The sequence below is a fragment of the Salvelinus sp. IW2-2015 genome, linkage group LG33 (genome assembly GCF_002910315.2).
Source record: "Salvelinus sp. IW2-2015 linkage group LG33, ASM291031v2, whole genome shotgun sequence".
NCBI lineage: Eukaryota > Metazoa > Chordata > Actinopteri > Salmoniformes > Salmonidae > Salvelinus > Salvelinus sp. IW2-2015.
The window spans coordinates 16473283-16486018 of record NC_036872.1 but is presented as its reverse complement, the minus strand read 5'-3'; the positions used below and the strand labels follow the sequence as shown (position 1 = coordinate 16486018).

At 42.4% G+C, this 12736-nt stretch overlaps 1 pseudogene; it reads right to left on the bottom strand.

Annotated features, from left to right (window-relative positions):
- Positions 1-12736, bottom strand: part of LOC111958142 (calcineurin-binding protein cabin-1-like) — an 81451-nt pseudogene that overhangs the window by 8625 nt on the left and 60090 nt on the right.

Below are 12736 nucleotides of genomic sequence, written 5' to 3'. Positions count from 1 at the left end.
CAACACTTCTCAGCAGCATCTGGTCTCCCATCCAAGGACCAACCAGGAGCTACCCTGCTTAGCTTCATAGGCAAGCCAGCAGTGGGATGCAGGGTGAATCAGAACCATGCTACGAGGCTGAACAAGAATTGGTCCACTACACCAGGGTACAGAGAGGGATGAGACACCTTCACTGAGTCTACACCTTCACATTTCACAGTCATTCCCTATTTTCTTCACACATTATATATCATCCTGTAAAATAAAGTACATTTTGTGCATGCTCTCTTTTCTTTATCTTTACATTAGTAAATGTTGCATTAGATATACATTTTAGGTTGACTTGATGAAAGATTATTCATATCCCTTTTGGTTTTGTTGTTCATACTTGCTGTAGTCTGATATTTTGGGGCCAGACTATGATCTATTAATGTTTAGGGTACTTCATGTTCATGCATTGCCATAAATTAGGGGGCAGCGAGGAAACTTACCAGAATTGAACATACAGTTAATTTTACCTTCATTTAAGAACAAATTCTTATTTACAATGACAGCCTAGGAACAGTGGGTTAACTGCCTTGTTCTGGGCAGAACGACAGATTTTTACCTTATCAGCTTGGGGATTCGATCTTGCAACCTTTCGGTTACTAGTCTAACCACTAGGCTACCTGCCGCCCAGTTCACATCATTGCCCTACTATGTAAACAGAGGACATTCTGAAAAGGAAAATGAATAACTTCAGTGGAGTAAACATCATTGCCCTACTATGTAAACAGAGGACATTCTGAAAAGGAAAATGAATAACTTCAGTGGGGTAAGGAAATGTTCAGCCTATAACTAGTTGGTTATAAATTAACACATACATTTGATTAGCTAGACGATTTTGAGTTGATAGCAAGCTAGCTGGTAATTAGCTGGCTGGCTTTCTATGGGCTGAACAATGCTAGGTAACATTAGTTGCAATTTTTTTTTTTTCATTAGTTGCTACTTGCTAGCCGCAAGATCGTAATGTTTAACAGGTTGCAGTTGTCTAATATGTCACTCGTTTTAGTATAGACAAGTTGTTATAATGTTTTGAAAATGTGTGTGATGATTTGTGTGCTCTATTCATGTTAGCAGCAAACGATGCCCAAACTCCGAAGGGTTGTGCTAGCTACTGTGTGTGTTTGCTTATCCTGGAAGTGCTGGCTTGAAGCGGAAGGGCTGGGACGGTCCTATGTAAAACAATAGATCCTGATTCATTCAACCTTGAAGTCTGAGGGCACAGTCTCTTCCTTATCGTCACTTCGTGCCGACACATCAAAGCAGCCGTTCCAGAACTCAAGTCAAGGACGTAGAGAGGCTAGTGTTAACAAGACTATGCAGTACCGCGGTCGACCTTGAACTTCCGTGGCTTCAATATATCATATTAACATGGCATAAGTCATGGCAAAATGTGTAGAATTGCAGGAAATTAGCTGTAAAACTTCAACAACAAAAAGTTTTGTAAAGCAAACTTTTGTTAATAAAATACCTTTTCTGCAAACAGATCCCTCTGTACTTATTAAATTATAGTTTTTAATCCCAGTGCAGAGTTAATGTGTAGCAGATAGTTGTATAGCTAATAGGCTGTGTTTGTTGATCAACTGTGGTGAATGAAGCAACCAATGTGATAATGGCTGCAATACTTGTTTCTTTTTTTTGCTGTTTTCCAAATAGCATTTTATAGATTTTAAATTGTTTAGAAATGCAGTAAATGAGCATTCAACTTTCCTAAAAGCCCAGAACTCAGTAAAACTCAGACCCTGGCTACAAGGTTGCCACAAAACAACGGTTAGTCTGGATAAGTCAGCTGATCTACTGATAACATAGCTCACCACAATGGTATTTTCTTCTCAGGATCCCACCGCAGGGATTTCTAGTCAAATCCTGCTCTGAGTCATTAATAACAAGGCTCCCTGGGGGATTCAACAAACAAACCAACCAACCCTCCAAACTCCAACTGCAATAGACCCACCACACAGCACAGCTCAACACAGACCAACAGCAGCAACTCCTACAGGTTTCCACCACTAGCTGTAAAGCTTCTTATATCAGGAATTATACATAAAAACATTGGAACAAAATAAAGACCCTTTGCTCTGAGAAAAAGTACCTGAGAGCATTGCAACAGACTCCGTGTAGCCTAGTTCGTTTCCACCATTCGTTGTGTATCATATGAAGACTGCTTACTGCCAGACTGGTTTCAAAGTCAGATTCAGACCATGGATGGTCCCTTCTGCAATTACTGAGATGGGGTTTGAAAGCAGCTTATCAGTTCTGTGTAGGTCATCTCCTGTTCTGATCATCTTTTTATTATTATCATATTTTAATGAAATTGCCCCTCTAAATAAGTTCGAGGGCTATCATTGTTTCTTCGAGAGCCGAAGCTCCATATTATTCCTTGACTTAGTCTGTGAATGCAGCAGGTGGCACTGAAGTGTTTGAGATATGACCGGACTTCTTGGTAAGGAGGGCATAACTCTGAGCAGAGTACTAATGAGACAATGGTCAGAGGTACAGGTGAGGGAAAACAATGGACGGACACAAAATACCCCCTCACAAATTTGTTCAAATAAGTCCAAAGTAAATTAAATGGCAGAAACAGCAAGATATTATAATGAATCCTCTCAAAACACGACTAGCAGATCCTCCCACCCACACGAGTAACGCCCAGGTCCCTGCAGGGGAGTTACTTAGCCTTATGCAAACCTCTTCCCAGGTAAGAACTCGGACTCAACAAAGAGCCTAGATGTACAATAACAACTTCTGTACTTTAAAAGGTGCTATACATAGATTATTTTTTAAATTGTAATTTCATAAAATGTCAATATATCTGCAGTTAACTCGGGCTCTCGAGTGGCGCGGTGGTCCCAGACACGGCATCTCAATGCAAGAGGCGTCACTACAGTCCCTGGTTTGAATCCAGGCTGTATCGTATCTGGCCATGATTGGGAGTCCCATAGGGTGGCGCACAACTGGTCCAGCGTTGTCTGGGTTTGGATGGGGTAGGCTGTCATTGTAAATAATAATTTGTTCATAACTGACTTGCCTAGTTAATAAAATAAAAATAGTGGAATGATTGTGTTTCACAGTATTACAGTGTTGTGATATTCGCCAATTGATTTCTCCGGCCGGAGCGGCATCTGAAAACAAGCACTGAATAGTGTAGGGAATCATTGAACCATCTAAATTGCTGTGAAATATCTTGCAATAGGATGCATTCTAACAAAATCTTATCCTATTTCCCCGTAACATGTCGGAGACTTACGCTTGACCATTTATTTTCAGTGTTGGCGGGTAAAATATTTTACCAGCTACGTTGGCGGTTGGTCAGAGCTCCACAATTCGAGCATTTGTGAATAAAAATAGTCAAGTATTATCACATTTATAGTAAAATAAATGCTGGAGAAGCTGTTCTCAAAAGTATTTCTGACGTTTTGTTTTATAGCTGGTGAATGAATCGCACAGTCAAAGAACTACGAATCCTATATAGCCCAGCATCCCCCTTGCCCCTTGCGCTGCAACACTGCCTGGATGGGGTCTATACTCAGGTGAAGAAATAAGTGAAAGATACAATTTTAGAAGTGCACAAGCATAAAAGTTGGTCTAATTTACTTGAAACGAAAGTCTACTAAAGTGAGACTTTGTCCTTGTGTTTCTTGGCTATTTACACTGTTTTGTTTAGCAGCTAGGTTGTTTTTCTATGTTTGAGTTTCAACTGCTAGGGAAGAGAAGACAACGCTGCTACTAGTCCTGTGGTCACCAACCTAGTCGATCGCCAAACATTTATGTAAAAACAATAATGCCTTGTGTCCTATATTTTTTATTCGTCTCGAGCTGTTGGCATTAGGTGCACCCGATTCATGCGCCGGATAGGCAAACTGTTGCCATTTTGAACAATTTCATGTGTCTGAAGGTACAAACTCTGCCTTCCCTGCGTACCCAGAGAGCAAATCAAGTGCACTATAGGTCTACCGCTGGCCAATCGGATGGTTCAGATCACCGTGTCTGCAGTAATTTAGAAGGCATAAAAGAAAGCAACAGAAAAATTGATACTGTGAGATTTCAAAACGTTTAAAACCATCACTAGAGAGAAACTGTCAAGGAATACAGAAAAGATATGTTTTTATTTATTTAACCAGGCAATTCAATTAAGAACCAATTTTTATTTACAATGACGGCCAAACCCAGCCACCGCCCTATGGGACTCCCAATCAAGGCCAGATGTGATTCAGCCTGGATTTGAACCAGGGACTGTAGTGATGCCTATTTCAATGAGATGCAGTGCCTTAGACTGCTGCGCCACTCGGGAGCCCAGTGAGTTGATCTTTAAGTTATAAACTCTGCACTGTCAACACTTTGTATTCAACACTTTTATAAGCCATGAAATGTGCATTCTTCCTATTTCCACTCAGCTCTACAACAAGCAGTGCAGCAGTAATGAATGAGTAGGCAAGTGTATTTATAGGCTTGCGTTGCTGTTATTATTAGCAGTTTGGTTATTTTTTAATATCGAGGAATATTTCACTTTCTCTGTTCATAGGAGTAACAAAATTTTAGCATTAAATAAAGCAGTGCGACAAGTTTCCCCATCAGCTGGAAGACGGTGTCCCTTTTTGGTCAGTGTCAGTGGAGGAAAGGGAGAGCGGAGGGATGTTGAGGGGTGGACCCTCACTCTGCTGCTCTCTCCCTCCGCTGAGACTGACCATCAGATGCAGACACCATCAGCCCAGTAAAATAAAAAGCTCATTATTTAAATGTATGCTCACTCAGCTGTGCCGCACAAGTAATACAACAATGGATCTATTACCAGTGTGATCATATAGCCTACCTCAAATTTCAAAATATAATTTAAAAAAATGTCCGGAACAATGCATCGGCAGGGCAATTCAAGCAAAGCGAATATGCGGTGATAATGTATTGGGTCTATAGCTTACTGCACAATCTTCATTGCTACAGTACTGCTTTTAAATGGTTAATGTTGCATAGGCTTGTGTTTAGATAAAATCTGAGCAGTAGATCTCAGCTTGCAATTTGACTCAGAAAGTGTTCTTCACTCAGAAAAGGTTGGTGACAGGCACAAACATGACTAGTCACGCTACCACGGTAACTTCCCGCCCTTTCAATTTATTTTTTTATTTAACTAGGCAAGTCAGTTTAGAACAATTCTTATTTACAATGACGGCCTAGGAACAGTGGATTAACTGCCTTGTTCAGGGGCAGAACGACAGATTTGTACCTTGTCAGCTCGGGGATTCGTTGCTAGTCCATACGCTCTAACCTATCTACCGCCCATAAACAGGCAGGTGAACATTTTTGTCTCATCTGTGATATTTTGGTTAAAAGACTCGGGTCACAAAAAATTTAATTAAACAATATACCACATTAGTCACTGCTTACTAGTAATACATGTAATTGTTTTAGAAACATGTTGATCAGTTTGTGTGTTTTGGCTGGTACAAAATCTGAGTGTCTGGTAGATATTGAAATCTATTGTGTTTTCCTTTGAATTAAGACCTAGACAGCCAGGTGAGGGGAGTTCTTTACTAATTCATGACTTAATTAATCAATCAAGTACAAGGGAGGAGCGAAAACCTGCAGACACTCGGCCCTCCGTGGAATGATTTTGACACGTGATCTAGGGCAAGGTTTCCCAAACTCGGTCCTGGGGGCCGTTTTGTTTTTTGGCCTAGCACTACACAGCTGATTCAAATAGTGAAAGCTTGATAATGAGTTGGTTATTTGAATCAGCTGTGTAGTGCTAGGGAAGAAAAAAAAAGTGCACCCAGCGGGGGCCCCCCAAGACTGAGTTTGGGAAACCCTGATCTAGGGGATGCTAGGCTACGTTGTAGGAATCTTCCGTCTCAGGTGTAAACAGGTGACAGGGAGTAGGTTGCAGTGAGCAGAGGATCACACAGAAGACAGTCATTTTCTGCTCTGCTGTATTATCCCTTCCAAATCATAACCACTAGAATAGTGACTAGACCTTGAATACAAACGGTAATGTCAATTAGGTCTAAACATGGAGAAGTGAGAAGAAACCCATAGGTAACCTGGATGTGGTGTGATAAATGGGACAAACTGATTACAGCGGACCTCATGCACACTTATGAAACCCTCCTGCTTGGATCCAGCATCAAAATCGTATCTACATCATGACTTGTAATGCACACGCATACACTGAGCTTTTATAAGGCCATGAGTCATGACCACAATCCTCATCTGTATAAATTATGGTAAATAACTCAATTGCGAGCTATGGTAACCTACCCATCGTTTTCTCCCTCCAGTATAGTGTGGTTTACGTCACCACGACAACAGGATGAGAGATGCCGGATGCGGAGGCAGGGGTGTGGGGGGGCAAAAATCAGTGACTGCCACAGACAGAAAAATAACTGATGATTTTATAAAGAATGTGAGAGATGAACACAAAGCTCAGCTGTGATGATTATAGGTTAGGGTTAGCATCACACCTAACAAAGCTATTATAATGGCCTTTTTTCTAGTTTCACGTTGGATATAACTTTCATTTTAATGAATTGAAAATCACTGTTGTGTCTAGAGTTTCTGCATCTGGCTGCAGAAGAAACTTGTGTTAAACTTTCCCCATAGAATTCAATGTAGCATTGCCTTTCATGTGCAAATAAGCAATGCTGTGCATACCAATGAAATATACAGTTCAAACCAATAAAAATTTCTGCAAAGTGTGAAGACGAAGAGGACAAAAGGGAATATTCTTACTGCACCTGAGGTTATTTTAAGCACTGGCAGGTTGGTACAGAGAAGACTTCAAAAGCCCTGGGATTTACCCAGCTAGTCCAGTGGCTGAGAACACTGCTCATCTTACTACAGACAGAGACTGCATGTTAAATGGGCCACACTGCTCTTTGAAAAGGGAGAAGAATGCCAGTGAGTCCATTAGGAAACAATACTCTGATCTAGTTGACTTCTTCTGCAGTCGGTCACTGCTGCGCTGCTCACCCATGTAGCTCTGCAGGCATCAAAATCAAACAGTACAGCACCCAAATAATAAGGGCAAACAGAACTAGCACATCTCCCTCAGTTAGGCTACAGTGCTAAACAAGGTTACAGTGAAAGGGTCCAAACAACTGTCGCCTTGTGTCATCAAATCATCTTTGTTATTACTACAGACGTCTTTCCTATACAGCAAGTCACTAGCAGTCAGACATTCCCAGTAGTGTATTATTTGGTTTGGCTAAAGTAATTGAAACTCAACTGACACATATGCAAACGTGTGCTTTGAAAACAATGGAAAGGGGTCAAAAGATAAGTTACAGCAGGCTTAGGGGAAAAGAGTGAAATGGCATAGAATGTGCACTGCAAACAGAGTAGAGGAACAGACATGCTTTAACATCTAGAAATAAACAAACATGCATCAAAATGATTAAGTATTTATTTAAAAACGGTTTGTTTCCAGATAGCAAAGAGGAGGCGATAGAACAGAATATGTCATGATTAACAATCACTGAATCAATGCTGTTCCAATATTTATTGAGTACTGTATCATTCACCCAGGGCATCTATCCATGGCTGGCAAGTAGAGCTGCACAATTCATCAAATTCACATCGAAATTGCAATATTGACAACTGCAATATTTAAGGTTGAGCGGTATCCAGATGTTCATCTTAGTAAGGCAAGATGGCGCCAACAGAGATGGTCGCCTCGCTTCGCGTTCTTAGGAAACTATGCAGTATTTTTTACTTGTTAGATATTACTGTACGGTCGGAACTAGAAGCACAAGCATTTCACTACACTCGCATTAACATCTGCTAACCATGTGTATGTGACCAATAAAATTTGATACTATCATACCGTTTCTGTACCATACCGGGGTAAACAGTATTACCCAATGTGCACACAAGGGGTGATATGTTTTGATGCAAAAAAACTATCTATCTTGATACAGGAGGGGATTGAATGCCTTTGCTGTAACCATTTTGATTTCGACATCTAGCCACTTAGCTAGCAAGTTAGCACACCAAATGCATAGCTGTAGCCCTGAGATGGATATAATCTTAGATTTCTTATATACTAAAAAATAAATAAACGCAACATGCATCAATTTCAAAGATTTTACTGAGTTACAGTTCATATAAGGAAATCAGTCAATTGAAATACATTTATTAGGCCCCGATCTATGGATTTTACATGACTGGGAATACAAATATGCATCTGTTGGTCACAGATACCTTAAATAAAAAGTAGGGGCATGAAAACAGAAAAACAGTCAAAATCTGGTATGACCACCATTTGCCTCATGCAGCGTGATATCTCCTTCGCATAGAGTTGATCAGGCTGTTTGTGGCGTGGGCAATGTTATCCCACTCCTCTTCAATGTCTGTGTGAAGTTGCTGGATATTGGTGGGAACTGGAACACACGGTCGTATGCGTCGAGCCAGAGCATGCCAAACATGCTTAAATGCGTGACATGTCTGGTGAATACAGTGCATTCGGAAAGTATTCAGACCTTGACATTTTCCACATTGTTACCTTACAGCCTTATTCTAAAATGTATTAAATTCATGTTTTCCCCTAATCAATCTACACACCATAACGACAAAGCGAAAAGAGTTGACATGTTTTTGCTAATTTATTCGAAATAAAAAACAGAAATACTTTTACATAAGTAATCAGACCCTTTGCTATGAGACTCGGAAATTGAGCTTAGGTGCATCCTGTTTCCATCAATCATACTTTAGATGTTTCTACAACTTGGAGTCCGCATGTGGTGAATTTAGTTGATTGGACATGATTTGGAAAGGCACACACCTGTCTATATAAGGTCCCACAGTTGACAGTGCATGTCAGAGCAAGCCATGAGGTAAAAGGAATTGTCCGTAGAGCTCAGAGACAAGATTGTATCGAGGCACAGTTAGTTGTTAGTTAAGGGCTTGTAAGCATTTTACTGTATTCGGTGCATGTGACAAATAAAATTAGATTTGATTTAAATGGCAGAAGTTTGGAACCACTAAGATACTTCCAAGAGCTGGCGCCCGGTAAAACTGAGCAATCAGGGGAGAAGGGCTTTGGTAAGGGAGGTAACCAAGAACCCGATGGTCAATCTGACAGAGCTCCAAAGTTTCTCCGTGGAGATGGGAGAACCTTCCAGAAGGACAACCATCTCTGCAGCACTCCACCAAATCAGGCCTTTATGGTAGAGTGGCCAGACGGAAGCCACTCCTCGGTAAAAGGTACATAGAGGCCCGCTTTTTCCAAAAGGCACCTAAAGACTCACAGACCACGAGAAACATGATTCTCTGGTCTTATGAAACCAAGATTGAACTCTTTGGCCTGAATGCCAAGCGTTATGTCTGGAGGGAACCTGGCACCATCCCTGTGGGGATGTTTTTCAGCGGCAAGGACTGGGAGACTAGTCAGAATCAAGGGACAGATGAACGGAGCAAAGTACAGAGAGATCCATGATGACACCTGCTCCAGAGCGCTCAGGACCTCAGACTGGGGCGAAGGTTGAGAGGATCTGCAGAGAAAAATGGGAGAAACTCCCCAAATACAGGTGTGCCAAGCTTGTAACGTCATCCTCAAGAAGACTTGAGGCTGTAATCTCTGCCAAAGGTGCTTCAACAAAGTACTGAGTAAAGGGTCTGAATACTTGTGTAAAAGTTACATTTCAGTTTATGAGGTACTGTGTGTAGATTGATGAGGAAAACCTTTTTTTTWAAATCCATTTTAGAATAAGGCCGTAACATAACAAAATGTGGAAAAATTCAAGGGGTCTGAATACTTTCCGAACGCACTGTATATGCAGGCCAGGAAGAACTGGGACATTTTCAGCTTCCAGGAATTGTGTACAGATCCTTGCAACATGGGGCCGTGCATTATCATGCTGAAACATGAGGTGATGTCGACGGATAAATGGCACGACAATGGGCTTCAGGATCTATTCCCGGTATCTTTGTGCATTCAAATCACCATCGATAAAACTCAAATGTGTTCGTTGTCCTTAGCTTGCGCCTGCACATACCATAACACCACCGCCACCATAAGGAACTTTGTTCACAATGTTGACATCAGCAAACCGCTCGCCCACAAGACACCATACACATGGTCTGCGGTTGTGAGGCCGGTTGGATGTACTGCCAAATTCTCTTAAACGATGAGGCGGCTTATGGTAGAGAAATGAATATGAAATTATTTGGCAACAGCTCTGGTGGAAGTTCCTGCAGTCAACAGGGAGCGTGCAACTGGCATGCTGACTGCAGGAATGACAACCAGAGCTCTTGCCAGAGAATTTAATGTTAATTTCTCTCCAATAAGTCGCCTCCTGGCTCCCCAGTGGGTGGGGCTGGCTCCCAAGTGGGTAGGCTGCGCCCCTGCCCAGTCATGTGGAATACATAGATTGGGGCCTAATGCATGCATTTCTATTGACTGATTTCTTTAAATGAACTGTAACTCAGTAAAATCTTAGAAAATTGTTGCATGTTGTGTATATTTTTGTTCAGTGTAGTTTTACAGACAAAAAATACCTTTGTGTTGGAGTGGTGTGGGCGTACCCCAACAACAGATAGGTGTGAGCATATACCGGTCATAAAAAATATGAACGCAAGTAGACCACTGATTGGCCAGATCATTTAGATCTTAACATCTCGTGGATGGGAAAGACAAGAGGCAATGAACCTGAAGTTTCATTGGAATTGTGTGACTTCTCCACACATCCTTCGAATAGCTTCAATCAAAGCCCAGATGTATAAATGAGAGGTCCTGGCTTTGGACGACGTCTCCAGTCAGATGAACAGATGAGAATATGATATCTGGGGCAGATCTATTTGTGCAACGTGCTTTGATTCAACTCAGTGGCTAGTTTATTAGGTACACCCATGTAGTACCGGGTCGTACCCCTCATTGCCTCCAGAACAGCCTGAATTCTTTGTAGCATGAATTCTACAATGTGTGGCGTTCAAATGCTGCTCAATTGGTATCAAGGGACCTAACGTGTGTCAGGAAAACACTCACCACACCATTCCACTACCGCCACCAGCCTGTACCATTGACACCAGGCAGGATGGGTCCATGGACTCCCGCTGCTTACGCCAAATCTGGACTCTGCCATCAGCAGGATCCGGGAATTTGTTGAACCAGGCAATGTTTTTCCACTCCTTAAATTGTCCAGTGTTGGTAATTGTGTGCCCACTAGAGCCGCTTCTTCTTGTTTTTAGTTGATAGGAGTGGAACCTGTTGTGGTCGTCTGCTGCAATAGCCCATCCGTGACAAGGACCGACGAGTTGTGTGTTCCGAAATGTTGTGCTGAACACCATTGTTGTACTGCGCAGTTTTTGGCCCGCCTATTAGCTTGCACGATTCTTGCCATTCTCCTTCAACCTCTCATCAACGAGCTGTTTTCGCCCACAGGACTGCCACTGACTGGATGCTTTTTGTTTGTCATACCATTCTCGGTAAACCCTAGACACTGTCGTGCGTGAAAAGCCCAGAAGGCCGGCCGTTTCTGAGATCCTGGAACCAGCGCGCCTGGCACCAACAATCATACCACGCTCAAAGTCGCTTAGGTCACTCGTTTTGTCCATTCTAACATTCAATCGAACAGTAACTGAATGCCTCAATGCCTGTCTGCCTGCTTTATATAGCAAGCCACGGCCACGTGACTCACTGTCTGTTGGAGCAAACCATTTTCGTGAACGGGGTGGTATACCTAATAAACTGGCCACTGAGTGTATGTACCACAGGAGGTTGGTGGCACCTTAATTGGGGAGGTCTTTTGATGCCATTCCATTTGCTCCGTTCCAGCCATTATTATGAGCCGTCCTCCTCTCAGCAGTCTCCACTGGTATGTACATATTGAATGTTTACATTTGTGAGTGTTGTATTTGTATGGGGTCCATGTAGGTGTAGGGTATATGCATGAAATGTAATGTACTTCGTGTTGATGTGTATGTGCACTGTGTTTGTGGCCCAGGTCATCCCCCATACCTGTCGTTGTGCTGACGTGGCCATCTGTATCTGGCAGAACTTCACGGCTTGGTCCAGCGCCACGTCCTCATCCACCTGTCCACACCATGCGGGAAGAGAAGAGAACAGAGACAATCAGAGCAGAGCAACACACCGTTTACACAGCCACCTTAGCACCACTGATGCTGCTCTGGGCAGCTAACAGACATGGAAAAAGGCCTTTCTCAGAGTGAATGTGGCCGTGGCAACAGGAGGCGGCGGCCCTCATTAGGCCTCTCTCTGTGAAGGCTGGCTGCTCTCTATCTGCCAAACTGTAGAAGTCTGTGTGAGAGTCAGGAAGCCACATGAAAGTTAGCCTCCAGGTTCACCTCTCCCTCAGACACGCTATACTATTATGTGGTGGTGTGGTGGTAAACGCTGTTTGGTTCTGCATTGACCACACGCAGTAGGTGGAACCCTATAGGTTGTAACATGCTGCTGCCACAGGAAATGGCCTGTGGAATGAGTCTAGGGCTGTGACAGTCATGACATTTTGTCAGGCGGTAACTGTCATGCAAATAACTGCCAGTCTCACGGTCATTGACGTTAATTAATATAAACCAGTTTAGCGTTGCTGGGCGTCCACCCATAGCCTACAAGCCACTGATGCAGACCTTTGGAACATCTACAATTTAAGAAGTCGAAAAAAATCTAGAATGAATACAGCCTACACCATCAATAAATCCATTGTCTCTTTTAGGCAGGTCTAAAGAAACAACCTATGATATGAAGAACATTTTACCTATTTCAGAG